General features: G+C 46.9%; 1 long non-coding RNA gene and 1 pseudogene across 2 annotated transcripts; one reads left to right on the forward strand and one right to left on the reverse strand.

Moving 5' to 3' along the window:
- The first annotated feature begins 1,142 nt into the window (after positions 1-1,142).
- LOC146202784 (uncharacterized) lies at positions 1,143-7,940 on the forward strand. 2 transcript variants are annotated; one of them, XR_014703752.1, is made up of 3 exons: positions 1,143-1,302; positions 2,791-2,916; positions 6,909-7,940. It is a non-coding gene; the product is annotated as an uncharacterized LOC146202784 (long non-coding RNA). The 2 variants fall into 2 exon arrangements; XR_014703751.1 differs by having other exon boundaries at positions 7,496-7,881.
- Positions 7,941-14,198: 6,258 nt separating this feature from the next.
- Positions 14,199-16,439, reverse strand: LOC146202785 (uncharacterized; annotated as a pseudogene).
- Positions 16,440-16,697: the final 258 nt, after the last annotated feature.

Consider the following 16,697-nt stretch of genomic DNA (forward strand, 5'->3'; position numbering starts at 1 on the left):
GTTTTACAGAAAAGGAAGAGCGCAGTACCTATCACACTTTCTCAGGCAAGTGTGAGTTTGGACGGTACACCATCGCTTCTGTTGCGTGGCGTTCCTTGGCGCGAAGTCGCTACAGGAACTTGAATGAGCTTGCCGTAGAAGCGCGTCGAGTACAAGCTGAAATTTCAGCTGCCCGCGTGTACCGGCCCCCGCCACCCTCAGCGGAATGTCCGGAGCTCAGCTGCGCCTGGAATGGCAGGCGCGTCCAAGGAGTGAAAACGCTCGAACGTCACGTGTTTCAGATGAGGGTGCTTTCCCGGAAATCTCGGATCGCGCTCTTGATCCGTACTGAAACGGGCCGAAGATCATCGAAGCTGTGTGAGAGGAAAAGTGGTCAACCTCACGCCGACCGCCCGACAGAGATTACCAAACACGGTCAAACAATCGAGCGATGGTGATGCGTGCGGACGGGCAGCATAACATAGTAGTGGCACCGGCTCAACAAGCTCTCACGGACTGCCGTACGCGAGAGCACCCTCGTCTGCCTCAGCCTAGAGCCCGGAATCCCGGGCTATGCTTCTCTTGTGGCCAAGTTGGTCACTTGGTTCGTGCCTGCCCTGCGAGTCAGGGAAACGAGGTAGGCCGCCAGTAGCAGCGCCGGCGGCCGAAGCCCAGACGGCCACTGACGTCCGACGGACAACCGAACTCGGCCGCAACTCGGCGGCCGATTTCGGACGTCCGCCGGAATTCCGGCGTACGTACGAAAGCGGATGGTCGAATCCGTTCGCCCAGCGGACAGCCGCCGTACGTCCGCCACTGGATTTGCTTTTACACAGCTATGATATAGTTTGTAGTCGTCGAGCTCGTCTGAACTGCGTATAAATCAGTAATGCCGTCAAGTCTGCATTATATGATACCAGAGCGAATCGATGCGATAGAAAGCGTTTCCATTAAACAGATTTTTTTATTTTCCGCATGTTTCACCGTTGAATTCTTCCATCAAAAATTTTTGATGAAAAGTTAAATGACCATTAAACATTTTTCTATCGTGATGCTTCGGTGAAATTTTAATCAGTGGCTGAATAGACGCAGCAAGCAGCAAGCTCAAAAAGAACGAAACCGAACCTATCTTCAAAAAAATCTGAAATGAGCCAATCCAATCCACCTGACAAGTTGAAGTTTAGTCATGGAAGATGGCTTCACGTTTCCGTGTTCTGCATTTTCTGCGCAGTTACAAATACCTACGGCTGTAATGCACTGCTAGCATTGTTTTTGCTGTGGCTTGGTGCGGCTGGCACACTTTGTTCACCCGCCGATTCCAAAGTAAGTATTTCAACGAACTTTTGTTTCTTTAGTGGAACTTTTCGATGCACCGATGGTGCTGAGCTTTTGGGTAAGGAAACAGCTCTGTAGAGCAGCCGAACGGTCGAGTGTTTTAGGCGAGACTGACAGGATGCCTCCGCGCCGACTAACTAAAGTGCAGCCTCAAGTCTGAGGGCCATCTTTCTCGGCATTACTGGACGCTGCGCCAGTAAGCCGCGCAACTTCTCTGTCTCTGATAAAGGAGTGCCTGCCCGAGCTTTAAAGGAGTTAATTTGTTAACCATGCGCAACGTGCTGAGTTGTAAAAACTATACGAGAAAACTTATGCACTCGAGCCTATCGTGCGACATGCCTACACTTGTGAAAACGTCGCGAGGTTTTTATTTTATTTTTTAATGGACAGCCGCTGATCTTTCTCTCTTGCGCTTTACGGCAACTACAGTTTCTAGAAGGAACGGCTGTAGCTACTAAATAACTAAAGGTTTAGTACTCTCCTTCAGCTTTGACAAACCAGGACAGCACCTTGCGCATTCTAAAACAGCGCAAAAGAACAGGGACGAGAGAACGAAACGTACTACAACACGAGCGCTTTCTCGAAACGTACAACCAACTCGCCCAGGCTTCTATTTTGGCACCTTGCGCATCTTGGTTATGCTTGTGGGACCGAACCGCGCAGAACAACCGGACAAGGAGATGAGAGAAAAAAAAAAAAAAAGTCAGCACTTGTCTTTTTCTTGACCCGTTGTTCTGCGCTGTTCTGGCACGAATTTGACATACCGCCGCCGCGATACAGTTGGGCTGTGAGCTCTGGTGCCTGCAACTCCTTCTTTTACGCAAAACAGGTATACTGGGAGGCCATGCAAGCCGCGGGCTCAAAAAAAAAAAAAAAAAAAAAAAAAACGAGCTGAGCAAAAGTGAGATGAAAACAAAATTGCTGTTGCTTTGTCCTTATAGATATTCAAAGGCTCCTAAGAACTTCACTGCATTATTGACAGCGAGATAATGCCAAAGCTACACTAGAGCCATGCAGCACCTTATAGTGCATGATACTGAGCTTATGTCTTGCACTGAAAGCTCTTACCATGTTCTTAGATTGTCATATTAAAGTAGCTTTAAACCCATGCTTGTTAATGCAGTGATAGCCATAAATTGAATCTAGGGCATCATGCTCACATACAAGGCTTCTGATAACCGCCGGTCACATGATGTGGGCTATAGCAGAAACCTGTACCTGGTCATCTTACAAATATTTGTGCAATTGATGCTTTTAATGTGTTGTAAAAGTTTTTGTGTTCTGTTTCTGTATGGGAATGCTTTCCTTATTGAAGGCTAACATTTGGCTTGCTACAGCAAAACCTGTACCTAGTCATTCTAAAAACAGCACCGCAGTTGATGCTTTTAGTGTGTTGTAAAAATATTTGTGTTCTGCTTCTGTATAGCAATGCTTTTCTCGTTGAAGACTAGCATAAGGCTTCCAAAAATTTTTCAGATGCCATTTGCTGTAGCCGATTTCATAGGCCAACAGGAAGCAGCACTTTGAGCATGGAAAACTGTCATCCACGGGGGAAAAACAGCAACATTCCTTTGCATTCTCATTTCTTTGGTATGGCTAAAAGTGAGTATTGTATCATTATCTATATTATTAATATTGAATCATGATTGTCAGTGTTGAAGTTGTTTGAGCGTGATGATTTTAAACACACAGGACATCCCTTCGACAGGTTTTAGCTTGTTTACATGTAGGATGTAGAACTGGTTTCATCAAACTTTATGCAGCAAATTCTTTTTACATTGTCCACCATGTTACTTTTTGTCATTGTCCATTGAAGTAAATAACCATTATTTTACGTTTACACAGTCGTCCACTCCTAGCTTGAATGGGAAGGTGTGGCATGCAGTTTGCAAAATAGCAATGCATCCGTCACAGCCATGCATCAAGGATAAGTGGCTTGTGCGTAGAGGGACCAGTCGCTCCAGCTTCACGTCATCTGCCTCTTTGCTCCGGTGTGCAGACGTGCATTGAGGCAAAGTGGTTTATGTGTAGAAAAACCAGGAGCTTCTTTGTCACATCTGGCTGTTTGTTACGGTGTGCAGATGCGCATCGAGGCAAAATGGCTGATGTGTAGAGGGACCAGGAGCTGCTGCTTAACGTCCTTCGCCTCTTTACTACAGTGCACAACCGTGCATTGATGCTAAGTGGCTTGTGCATGGAGGGCCCAGGAGCTGCAGCTTCATGTCTGCCTCTTCGCTCAGGTACGCAGGTGCGTATTGAGGCAAAATGGCTTATGCATAGAGGGACCAGGAGCTGCTGTGTGGCGTAGTCTGTATATTTGCTATGGTGCGTATCGAAGTACAGTGGGGGGGGCTCATGTGTAAAGGTACCATGAGCTGCTGCGTCATGTCGTCTGCCTCTTTACTATGGTGCGCAGGCATGCATCAAGGCAAAGTGGCTTATGCGTAGAAGGACCAGGAGCTGTTGCTTCACATCTGCTATGATGCGCAGCTGCGTATTGTGGGTGGTGGTGGAAAACATTTCCATCAGATACAAATACAGGAGGTTACGCACTAGCTGACCCTGGGGGGGCCTGTCCTGACAAAAACAAGGGGTCCCTAGTTTGGAACCCCAGTGGCGGTAGAGGGACTAGAGGCTGGTACTTCACGCTGTCTGCCTCTTCGCTACGGTGTGCGGCTGCGATGGATGCAGTGGCATCTCGAAAAGTGCATGCCACGCACTCGCATGTTCAGCCTAAGAGTGGGCGACTGTGTACCTGCTATAGCTTTGTTATTCATAGAATAAAGCTAGGCCAAGTTGGATAAATTATAGCTCACCTCATATGTGGTCAGCAAAGAAAAGCCACTCCAGATAATCTGGTGCATTTACTGCCATAGGATTGTTATTCATATACATGCTACTGACAAGTCAGATTCTTCACCATCAGAAATGCCAGAAAAACAACCTGTCTGTAATAGTCTGTAATAGTCTAGATTGCTCTTTCTCTGCAGACTTGAGTCAGATGTGTGTTCCATTGCTGTGGGTGGGGCAGGTGTGAATCTGATTTTAAGCTTGCAACAAGTATGTTATTGTAGTTTAAAGGCAAAACGGTACTAATAATCGTAGCCCCCCGTGGCCTTTATCCCCTTTTAATAGTGTTGCCAGACACTGAGTTATTAGTTTACTCTGCACTGTTTCTGTCTATTTAATGTGCAGAGATGTACAATATATTTATATAATACTTGTAGTTGTCGACTTTGCACTTAGAAACATTGTAGCGTTATCTGATGTGTTGCTTTCATTCTTTTAATGATTTCTGTAAGGGATCGGTGGGTATGCTAGGCATCATTATTACAGTCTACTCTTTTTGGGTCACTTGTTCAATGCCCAGCTGCGGCCGTCTCCCACTTGCCCTCGGGCAGGAGGCGGGGAGATGCGCACAGAGAGGCAGCTACAGTAGCTACAGTGCTTAATGGAAACGTAGGCAGAGATGGAAAGAAGTCCCTTCTTCTGAGGACTTTGCTGTCGCACTCGAAGACGCGGGGAAAGGCAGTTCTCGTTGCTGCGTCATGTAGGGGGCTCATTTTTATTTAAGGAGCTTTACGAACAGTATACACCAACTAAGGGGTCCTTAGTACGCTGACTGGACCCATCACCCGGAGGCAGCACAACTTTGAAACGCGCACCTCTTTTGGAAGAACTGCTTATCGTTCAAAGAAAAAACACTCAATTTGAAGGGTGTAAGGCCCTCTTCCTTGTTGGGGAGCCCACAAAAATGACAATTATTCAGTGCAGGTGCGCTGAGGGGGGTCTCGTTGAGGATTCCAACCCTGGATGTCAACAATGGTGGGAGATGGCGGCGTTGAGAAAGGGCAAGTGTGTAACAGTGACGGTATGATGCGGAGCGGAAGGATGTGGGTTGGCTCTTCTGATGTGGTCCGCAATGGTGCTGACTCGGACGCCAATAATTGCAATAATTGCCCTGTAAAAAGAGCCGCCAAGGATGCAAGCTTTGGGCAATGGTTGCGCACGTGGAGCACCGTTTTAATGGGTTCTAATTTTTTTTTTCTTTTTTTTTTTCCTAGGGGAGAGAGTTTGGCATGTGACCTAGTGAGCCAATCATTTCGAGGTCCATTCTCTAAATTCCGTTTGTTGTGAAACGAATTTGTTGTCCTTTTTGCATTGCTTGTATTAGGGAGAGGGTGAAGAACCTTATGAAAGTGGAAAGACATGCCAAAATGTTTGTTAGCCAGTCATGTGTGAGTTCGTTGTCATTGGGGATGAGAAATCTGGGCAGAGTCCCGAAGTTAATGAAACGGCCCCGAGGGCCTGGAGAACTCGTTCTGAGCTTGATTTGGATCTCATTCCTCTTCAGCATAGATCATGGTCATTGTTTCACCTGTTGTAAATACGTACATTCATGTATAAAATTTTCAGTTCATCTTCCTCTCCGTGTGCAAGTTGTTGTGGCCAGATGCAGTAAATTCACTATTTTCATTTCTATATAACATGCCTTTCTGAAGATGGTGAGCTCTTTTGTCCAATCCTATAAGAAAGCAGCAAAGCACTCCCAAATCTTTCACAAAACTGTGGGATATCTTTAATGCTAACTGCGGCTTGGTGTCACTCAAAACATGTAGTTGAGGTAGATTTCTTCCCCACCCCCCCTCTTTTTGTTCGTTCAAATGAGGACCAGCGGACATTAACTCTTGCTTTTGTAATGCCCTAGGCCCCGCCTTAAGGCAGTACTCCAGTGTCAATACCATTTTTATAGCTAGGCTGTCCAGCAGCACTAATGTCTTTTATACACTTCTTTTACTAATCTCTTACCCAAGTGGTGGCTTATACTGCGGGGGCGAAAGTCTCTGGACAGTATGTCTGGAGATTTTGGACTAGAATCGTGATGTAAACGAATTGTGACCTTATTTCTCTTGCACACATGAAAGAACTAACGTTCAACTTTCACATTGACAAGTGTGGTCCGAGTTTCCTGGTCGATGTGAAAGTTATGTGCTTTGATAGCAGTTTGTGTAGTCCACACACTTTTGTCCCCGATATTACATAGGGGCAAATTAGGCGCCTTTACAGGGGCAGTTTCTTTGGCGCCCACTACCTTCCCCATAAAAAAGCTAGTGTTTCTTGTGAACAGCTGGCTGCATATATAAAGTCCATTATTTTTTTGTAATTTGTTGTGCGTAGTTGAGAAATCCATGACATACATGCACAGCTGGTTGCCAGAATTATGCAACCATATTTCAGTAACTAACATCCATGCTGCATGCTGCTGGTAATACATCAGGAGCTTGTGGTTGTCAGCTTTTTGTGTTTTGTGTAACTATAAGCCTTGCTATTGTAATGTCACATATTGCGATGTGGGTAAACAAATAACTTTACTTTTACTTTTAACTCTTGTAGAAGCATGAACACTGCGCAATCACTGCAGAGGGCTATGCTTCCACATTGGGCTTTAGCCACATGTCAAATGTCTGTCTTTATTCTGCTGCAGCAGCTTGCATGTTATCAGATAAGTTACTTCGTCGCAGCTGCTCTAAGGAGACGCTTTCTAGACGCTTGTAGCCTAGATGTTGATGTCGATATACCCCTGACACGCCCAGGGAATGTCTTCGGTAGAGGGTACATGGAAACCAGCGAAATGTGCAGTTTACAGAACAAAAAGGTAACAATTTTAAATGATGTTATTATTGATCACTTCTTTTCAAAGCAGGAACAATGACTTTAGAAATCTGCCTGTTAAACCGCTCAAAATGCAGGTTTCTGCCGCCAATGCGTACCTGTGTAATACTGCAATGCTCTGGCTGTGCTTTATGTTCATATACAGCATCTTTTATGCTTAGTTTCTCTGCATGTGCACTCCATGTCTTGGGCATTGCTGAGGGCGCATAGCAGCAAGCATAACATGCTATGTTTGGTCAGAGTGGCATGTTCAAAGAGACGACATAAAAACATTAAAATACTGAATGCCAGGTTCTGGTCAAACTACATTTGTATCTTTTGTTATTCTGCATGGGTTTTGCTGCAGTTATATGACCTTTCTATATAGTATGTGACAGTTCTGAATGGAGATGCATGCGTACAGTGCCATCTGGAAAAAGCAATTGAGAGAAACTGGCAGTTGCCCTTGGAGATGTGTAATCAAAGTTCAGCACAGATAACTTGAATTTCATTTTCCCTTCTATTGCAGGAGGAGCCCAACCTGCTCTTTCCATCTTAAGCCTGAAAGACCAGCAACAGCTGATCGAGCAAATGCACAGGATAGTAACTGCTCCTGGAATCCCGGCCTGCGGAGGCCGCCCACAGAGAACTCGATCATCTCCTCGCTAATTCCGAAATATTAGGTTTCAATAAATACCTTTTCCTCCACCACCTCCCCAAGGGAAGAGCTGTCACGGCCAAGGATAATTAAAAAAAATTATTCAAGTAGATTCTTAATACTCCAGTTGGCCTGCATTTTACCGTGCCATTCCTTAACATCGATATTTTTTTAGTGTAGACTATTTATGCATGCAGTTTTTGCAATAAAGCCAAAAAAAAATGCTTTTTTACAACCTCGCATTCTGGTATGCCTATGCACTTCGCATGTTTTCAGGAATGGTGCATTTGTGTAAAGCTCAGCTAGCATATGTGCCTCTGATGGAAGTTTTGATTGCACACTGCTGTTCAGTGCTTTGTGTGTGAAAGTAAAGCAGACAACAGGAAACTTGAACCTGTTGCATATTCTATTGTCTGCTTTACTCTCACGACAAAGGCATTGAGCACTAGTATGTGACTGAAATTTCCATGGCACATGCTTGCTGAGCTTTACACGAATGTTATTGGTAAGTTTTTACACCAATAGTGGGCCCTGCAGTCAAGTTCCGGGAAACGTCCGAATGTCCGCCTCCGGCTGCCCGTCGGACGTCCGTGGGACGCGATCCGGATCCACGAACGATAGTCCGACGGACGTCCGCTGTACGTATATCGAACATAACCGGACTTCCGTCGGATGTCCGAAGGTCCGAAAACGGGCGTCCGTCGGTCGACCGTCGGACGTCTATGGCCGTCTGGGAGGTGATCCGAGCGACAGAGCTGCAATAGTGGCCCCCTCACTGCTCAGGATCGGAACACCGACCCCTACCAGGGCTCCGTTCATAGGCCTTGCGATAGCAGGGACTACGTTCCGAACACTGCTTGACACTGGGGCTAGCACTATTCACACGGGGGAGCATTTCGGGGATGGAGTGCGGGCGCAACGCCGACCGGCGGAACCCCCTTCCTCGCTCCCGCATTCACACGGGCGGCGAAGTACGATAGGGACACGGCTGAACTCCTTTCAACTCCTTTCAACTCCCTTCAACCAAGGTAGCCATTACCTCGAGGGAGATACGTGCCGTGTTACACGGCAGTCCATTATGGAAGGAAGTTAAATGGAGTTCTGAAGCAAAGGAAATCGACGATCTCCATTGAAGGGCGAAGGGAGTACTTTCGTGTCCAACTTGCTTTGCTTCTGAGTCATTAAATAACATATTTCTTCAATAATGTAATTTTTACTCGTAAATATATTAGTTTTTATTGCATAAATTTGTATTCTAACTCGGTTAGTTGCATTTAATTGTCGCGAATGCACCATACTCTCCAACTAGGCGCTTAACTGCACTTGCATCACTTCTCTTCCTCCGTGCTTGACGCGTTATTTCGGTTTTGGTCTGATGCTGGCCCACGTGTAGCCGTGCAGCACTTCGATGGACGACGCACATGTACCACCCTCACAGCCTTCGGTAGCGAAGCGTCAGCCTGCGCTCCAGCCAAGAACGATGTAGAATGAAGCGGACACATGGGAACTGATACGGCTATGGAAAGATAATTTGGACTTACTCAGGGGCGAAAAGCACAATGCCGAAGTGTATGACGCAATCGTTCATGCGCTCTGTGCAAACGGCATAGTCAGGACGCGGAAGCAGGTTCAAGCGAAAATTGACAACTTGACCTAAAAGTACAGGCAAGCAGAGTTTTTTTTTTACCCATGCACGCTGTCACCCGTTAATAAATATGGGGTATTATTAACGATGCGCCCTTAACGGTGCGTACACTCCCAGACACCCTTTGAGTGAGGGGGGGCAGCTGTTCCGGTCGCAAAGGAGATGCCCTCGACCTGCGTGGCAAGCTCAGCCGGAATTCAACTGCCTTATAGTGACAGAAGGGGGTGGTCGTTTGGTGCCCAGCGGTCGCCGGTTCAAACCAGAGAAAGGATCGGAGTCAGAAGTAACAAACAAAACACAATTTATGCACAGCAAGAGATGATACAAAGGAACACACAAGATCACTTGAAATGCACAGACGAGAGGTTCACAGAATAACAAACGCTAAGCATGCAATTACACAGGTATCCAATAACATAGAGGCTTTACAACAGATGAAACACGAGAGAGTACATAAACAAACACCAAATTGTTCACCGGACACTGTTGCAGTCCGACGCCTCAAAAGTCACGATGTGGTCGCCATACGAGACGAGCGCCGCTCCCTTGAAAGTCCGTGGGCTTGCCAGCAGCGGGTGATCCCCGGGAGTCCAGCCGAAGCACAGGCGAGCACGTCGCAAAACACTGACGAAGTGACTGACTGACTGGCTCAATAAGCGGCGCGGTCGCTTTAAATAGTGCGCGCCGCGTCTGTCTGTTAGTACGCGTCAAAGTTAGCGCGCACACACACATAGCTTCGCTGGTTATAGCTCTCTCTTCTCCTCCCGTCGAGCCGCGCGTCGTCATTGGCTAGGTCCCATAGAAGATTCTGGAATTTTCTGGCGTATTCCAGTCCGATGAACCACCGTCCTCCCCGGGCAATGGGAAAGAGGGTGACGGCAACGCGTACAAAGCTACGCGCTCTCCCGCGCGGGGAAGGAGGCTTTTCTCTCCATGCTTTTGCACGCGACGCCGCGCGGGCTTCGCGCCGTACGGGCTTGATGAAAATGTGCGCCGATTTCGTGACACTGCCCCTCCCTTAAAGAATATTGTCCCACAATATTCACAACAACCACGAACATCGCGCGCACATGCATGCGCTCACAAATATATGGGGCAAATGTCCACACATTGCACAAATTTCACAACTGCCATAGCACATTACAAAATTCACACATCAATGCCATGATGTTCACAAACATAGCACCACGCTGTCGTCAGATACACATAAGAATCAACAAGACACAGCTTTTCAAATGCGATGCGCACAAACCTAAATTTCCGAGCGTAATTACAACCCGCGATCAGTGCGTGACACGCTTCTGTCCGCCAGGGATTCTGCCTTCGCTCTAGTCTCTCGCATTTGAGACGCTTCTATGTTCTCCGATCGGGCTACTGAAAATTCCCTGAGGCAGGACTTATCCTCTGGCAAATCACACAACCAATGTGTGCCGATAATTTCCCCACAAACAGTAGCGCCGACGGATACACGGGAACCTGTGCCAACGCGCACAGACCAACAAAAAGAATCACTGTAGTAGTGTTCCTTCCTAGGCACCGGTATTCCTTCCGCTGAAGGTGAAGTATCCCAAGTAACGCCCCCATAAGTAGGACAAACACTCGGGCTACCTGCATCAACGACGGCCTAGGCATTCCAGACTTAATTTTCTGAGCCGTCCCTTTCTTTTCGGTTCCCTCCTGAGAGGCTTCCTTTTGTTTATTCATGTCTCGAGGCTTTTCTTCCGGCTTCTCATGGCCTTGTTTTCCTCGCCTTGCCTTTTTCTTTTTAGATTCCTTGCGGCGCACAGGTGCGGGACTTTGATCAGGATCCTCGGGATATGTTGCGCCCTTGATATTTCCAAACACCAAATCATAGATAGGACGCTCCATGCACAGCGCTGTCAGTTTCCCAGAATAATATGGCGTCTGCACTTCCAATTTTGCCTTAGGGAGTAATTGAATTGAGCCGTGAATTAGTCTCACAGGACATTTCTCGCCAGTCAGATCATTCTCATGAATCAAACTGCGTTTAATAATTACGGCACTGCTACCTGTATCTCGTAGCAGAGAAACTGATTTTCCTTTTATCTTTCTCCTCGAAACCGGCATCCGATTCACCGCAGATCCAGGTTGTGCATGTACTACGGCGTTCATCACCCGGATTTTCTTGTCCTTCTTCCGATTACCCACCTTCTCTGCTTCCTCTTCTTCTAGGTCGTGCACGACGCGGACTTTCCTGCCGTTCTTAAGCTCAACAAAGCCATCGGCATCTTCTTCCTCCAGGCGACATTCTGACTCTGACTGAGTCCTCGCGCATGCCGCCTGCGGAGATGCCTTGTCAACTTCGGGACACGACATTACTTTGTGGCCCTTCTGTCCGCATTTCCAACACGAGGATGGATTGTTGGTTGCGAGTTTGCGGCAGTTAGGTGCGATGTGGCCTAGTTGTCCGCAGAGATAGCACCTCGGGGGTGACTTTGCGCTATGTTGTGTCCGCCGGAATTCGGGCTTTTGAGGGGTTTCAGAATTTACAATTTTGCTCAAATTTTCGCCTCCCTGGGCTTCCAAATACTGGTCTGCAAGTTCCATCATTTCTTCCAGGTTATTCGCTTTTCTTTCTTTTAAATAAAGCGACAGACCAGGGTGACAGCTGCCCAGGAATTGCTCCTTAATTAGGAGTTCACGAAGTGCGCCATACTCTAGTTTAATTTTTGAGAGTTCAGTCCAGCGGTCGAAATAATGACTCAGTCGCGCAACATACTGTGTTGCCGTTTCACCGTCCATAGGTTTTCCAGTCCTGAACTTGTCACGAAACCCATCCGTCGTAAATCTAAACCTTTTAAGTAATGCAGCTTTCACCTTGTTATAGCTGCCGGCATCCTCAGGAGGAAGTCTTCCATATACGCTTAATGCTTCGCCACTAAGGCAAGTGCTCAAGATGGTAGCACATTCACTGTCTGTCCAATTGGCATTTATGGCGATCCTTTCGAAGCGCAAGAGGAACGCGTCTCTTCTCTCGTCGTACTTCGGGATCAATTTACTTGCGTCTATCCGCAAGCTGCTATGTCCTTCACTGGAGTTATGCACTTCAGCGAAACCGTTGTTGTTCCCTGAGTTTTGGAGCTGAAGTTTCATAGTAATTCCTTTTCTCGCTGAAATTCCTCTTCCCGCTCCTTTCGAGCCTTCTCTCTTTCTTCCTCGGCTTCTTTTCGAGCCCTCTCTCGTTCCTCCTCGGCTTCCTTTCGAGCCCTCTCTCGTTCCTCCTCGGCTTCCTTTCGAGCCCTCTCTCGTTCCTTTTCTTCTCTCTCTCTCTTTCTTCCTTTTCCCTCTCTTTTTCCTCTTTTTCTCTCTGGCTAACCCATTCGCGCAGTTCGGCACCGGACAACCCCAGCTGGGTGCCAGCCTCAATCAACTCTTTCAGATTCATCTTTGAAGCGCGAACTGTTTGGGTGTAGCCTTAAGTCTGCTTAGCGAACCTCGCCTAAACGCTTCCGCGCGGCACAACCTCTCGCTATCGCTCTGCTGCTATACAGTTTACGAGCTCTTCGTAAGCTCTTCTAACTATTTCTCCGTCCTCTGAGCTTGAGTGCACCAAACGTCCTGTCGCGGACGCCTGAATAATTGTCACCCGTTAATAAATATGGGGTATTATTAACGATGCGCCCTTAACGGTGCGTACACTCCCAGACACCCTTTGAGTGAGTGGGGGTAGCTGTTCCGGTCGCAAAGGAGATGCCCTCGAGCTGCGTGGCAAGCTCAGCCGGAATTCAACTACCTTGTGGTGACAGAAGAGGGTGGTCGTTTGGTGCCCAGCGGTCGCCGGTTCAAACCAGAGAAAGGATCGGAGTCAGAAGTAACAAACAAAACACAATTTATGCACAGCAAGAGCCGATACAAAGGAACACACAAGATCACTTGAAATGCACAGACGAGAGGTTCACAGAATAACAAACGCTAAGCATGCAATTACACAGGTATCCAATAACATAGAGGCTTTACAACAGATAAAACACGAGAGAGTACATAAACAAACACCAAATAGTTCACCGGGCACTGTTGCAGTCCGACGCCTCAAGAGTCACGATGTGGCCGCCATACGAGACGAGCGCCGCTCGCTTGAAAGTCCGTGGGATTGCCAGCAGCGGGTGATCCCCGGGAGTCCAGCCGAAGCACAGGCGAGCACGTCGCAAAACACTGACGAACTGACTGGCTGACTGGCTAAATAAGTGGCGCGGTCGCTTTAAATAGTGCGCACCGCGTCTGGTTGTTAGTACGCGTCAAAGCTAGCGCGCACACACACATAGCTTCGCTGGTTATCGCTCCCTCTTCTCCTCCCGTCGAGCCGCGCGTCGTCATTGGCTAGGTCGCATAGAAGATTCCGGAATTTTCTGGCGTATTCCAGTCCGATGAACCACCGTCCTTCCCGGGAATGGGAAAGAGGGTGACGGCAACGCGTACAAAGCTACGCGCTCTCCCGCGCGGGGAAGGAGGCTTTTCTCTCCATGCTTTTGCACGCGACGCCGCGCGGGCCTCGCGCCGTACCGGCTTGATGAAAATGTGCGCCGATTTCGTGACACACGCATACCATTCAGAGAAGGGAGTTGATAATGGTGAAGGCAAAAAACAAATGGTCTGCTGTTTTCAGATCCTGAGAGTTGAAAATGATAAAAAGATAGTGGGCTGTTATTTTCCGTACCTGATAATAGCAAAATGTGCGTTTAACATTCGTCTACTAGCATCTAGTGTTCAGTTTGTCACCAATGATCGACAGTGGCGATCATATGCACATGTGGGCGAAGTATGTTGACTGATATGAAGCACAGGTGATTTGTCATAATGGTGTAGTGGGAACTAATTTATCTCGTGCTGTGAATACAGTGTGAATACTTATTTTCAGGAAAGAGGCACGTGGTAACACAACAGGTGCGGGAGCAACAACATGGGTGTTCTTCAGAGAACTGCACAGAATTTTAGGCCGTCTGCCGGTAAATGACCGCTCACTTGTTCAAGAAAGTGTGCGGTTCCCGGATGAGACGGTTCAACAGGTGGGACGCATTTGCTTTCTGCTTTCGCAGCATCATTAGGCAGAATAAAAAATTGTAGTAGTATCGCGCGCGTTATATATATATATATATATATATATATATATATATATATACTGTGGTATATATACTGTAGTAATATTGGGTCATTAAAATGTTCACAAATGTTGTTGAGCATACAACATGCACGCACAAAAACTGGCACATTCTTTACCTTGCACTCCATCCGCTTCATCACGTATCTGAAGCGTGCTTTCAGTCTTCCGAAGGCATTTTCAACTATCCTTCTAGATTTGGAAAGCTGGTAAATAAATGTTAGCTCTGCTTCGGTGTTTCCACGAAGAAATGGTTTCATCAGGTTAGGTGTTAGGGGAAATGCTTGGTCACACAAGATCAGCGGCGGCACGTCAGTTCCTCCAACAGTGAGGCTTGAGCGCATAAATGATGGTCCTTCAATAATTCTTGGCAATTTTGAGCTCTAGAGCACATGGGAGTCGTGGCATCTACCCGAGGAGCCGACGTTGACGTACCGAAACCGGTACTTGTGATCTACTACAGCAAGGAGGATGACGCTGTACCTGAAAAGGAATGAATGAAAAAGTCTTTATTTAGGAAGGAATGGCTCTCGGCCGCTGTTTGGGCAATTAGGGAGTTAGGAGGGATGGGAGTGTAGCTTCGTCTTCAAGCTGCTGCTTACTGTTTGCCATGCGGCTGATCTTCGCGCTGTAAGTCGACCCCTCTCACACTACTCGAAGCAGGCCGCTCTCACTGCCCTACGTAGCAATGAAATGTATTGCGGTGCTTGATGGAATCTGATCTGCTAGGGTGGGCGTAAAATTGACATTACAGTCAGTTGCCAAACATACAAGCACAACGACTTTATAAAGGCAGTAAGCACATTCAAACAATGCAAAGCCTTGCCATTTGAGAGTTTTGATGACAAGCTCATATCTTATTTGTTATTTTCAGCTATAATTTCGGGCTGTCTCATATAACTGGGATGCTTTCCTCATATTAAAGATGATGCCCCTGTCTCTATGAAAATCTGTTCTACAGAAGCTTAAACGTTTCATACAAGCCTGTGCAAGCAAATTTGTGATGAGGATCATGAAAAATGCCAGGCATTTCTTGATTTGTTGCAGGGCAGGCATGAGTAGTAAACAGCAACAAATATTCCATAAACAGTTCAGTAAGGGCATAACCAATTACTGTGCGTGGTCCACTGCATGTGATGCTGCAAACAGGTCCACCACAGGCAGAGCCATCATGACAAATGGCAGACATGATTTGACGAATGCATGCTCATCAAATATGCTTCTGTGACAATGTCCAGACTTGCACAAAGTGACAAACCAGGAAGTTAAAATGCAAATATTCACATCACGTACCAAGGTAATCAGCTGCACTTGTGGTGGTTTGCCATAGCAACACTGTTTAAATATGACGTATGACAACACAGATTTAAACTCATAACCTTATTAAATACACTTCTGTTTTAGATGTGCATACATATATTTTATAGCCAAGCATGACTATACAGCAAATGTTCTTTAAAATCAGAATACCACTGCGGTAGTGCACAATACATCTTGTGCGTGCATTTTCTATTACGTGAAGGGGCAAATACTTCATGCAACATATATTAGCGACATTAACACTCTCCTCATTATTTACATACTTACCAGCCCTTATAGTTATAATAATCACTGGCATGATTTTTCGGTGGGGAAACTGGAAGATGGCAGCCGTCCAGTGCGCCCACTGCTTGCGGGAATCCACAGACGGCTTGGAATTCGCGGATATGGTCCGCGATGTCACCAACAGACATCATTTTCACCCACTGCTCTTCTAGCACTTCCACAATTTTCTCACAGAATTCCCTGTATACAGTGTTCACAGTTGATCTTCCTAAGTCAAACAAATGTGCGATTGTTCTGTCTTCAGCGGATGAACAAAGTTTATACAGGCCCACGGCGACAAGCTTCTCAATTGAGACGGCCTCTCGCATCTTCGTCGCTTGTCGCTCCATTAGGGGGCAGCAGGAATCCACTATATACTTGAAAGTCGTCTCCGACACCCGAAACGATTGTTTGAAACTCTGTTCTCGAAAGTTTGGCAGTGTATTTTCAAACCATCGTCCATCGCGACGGTAAGCCGAAACTTGCCTCCGTGCACGGCGTGGGGATGAAGACACTGCAACGAGCGTGTCGTGGCAGATCAAGAGCTGTTGTCTAATCGAACGTACCCTATCCGCAGCTGCTTGAACCTCGATTTCCATCGACGAAATCACTGCCATAGCGAAGGCGATCTCGCACTTCTTCCTCACGTGTTCAGTCTCGTCACTCATGTTGGGGCACCAAACACGCGCAAAATGTTCAAAACGCAAATACGGTGGGGCAGAACATAG

This window comes from Amblyomma maculatum, chromosome 1 (assembly GCF_055883805.1).
Source record: "Amblyomma maculatum isolate TAMU_Amacu chromosome 1, ASM5588380v1, whole genome shotgun sequence".
Lineage (NCBI taxonomy): Eukaryota > Metazoa > Arthropoda > Arachnida > Ixodida > Ixodidae > Amblyomma > Amblyomma maculatum.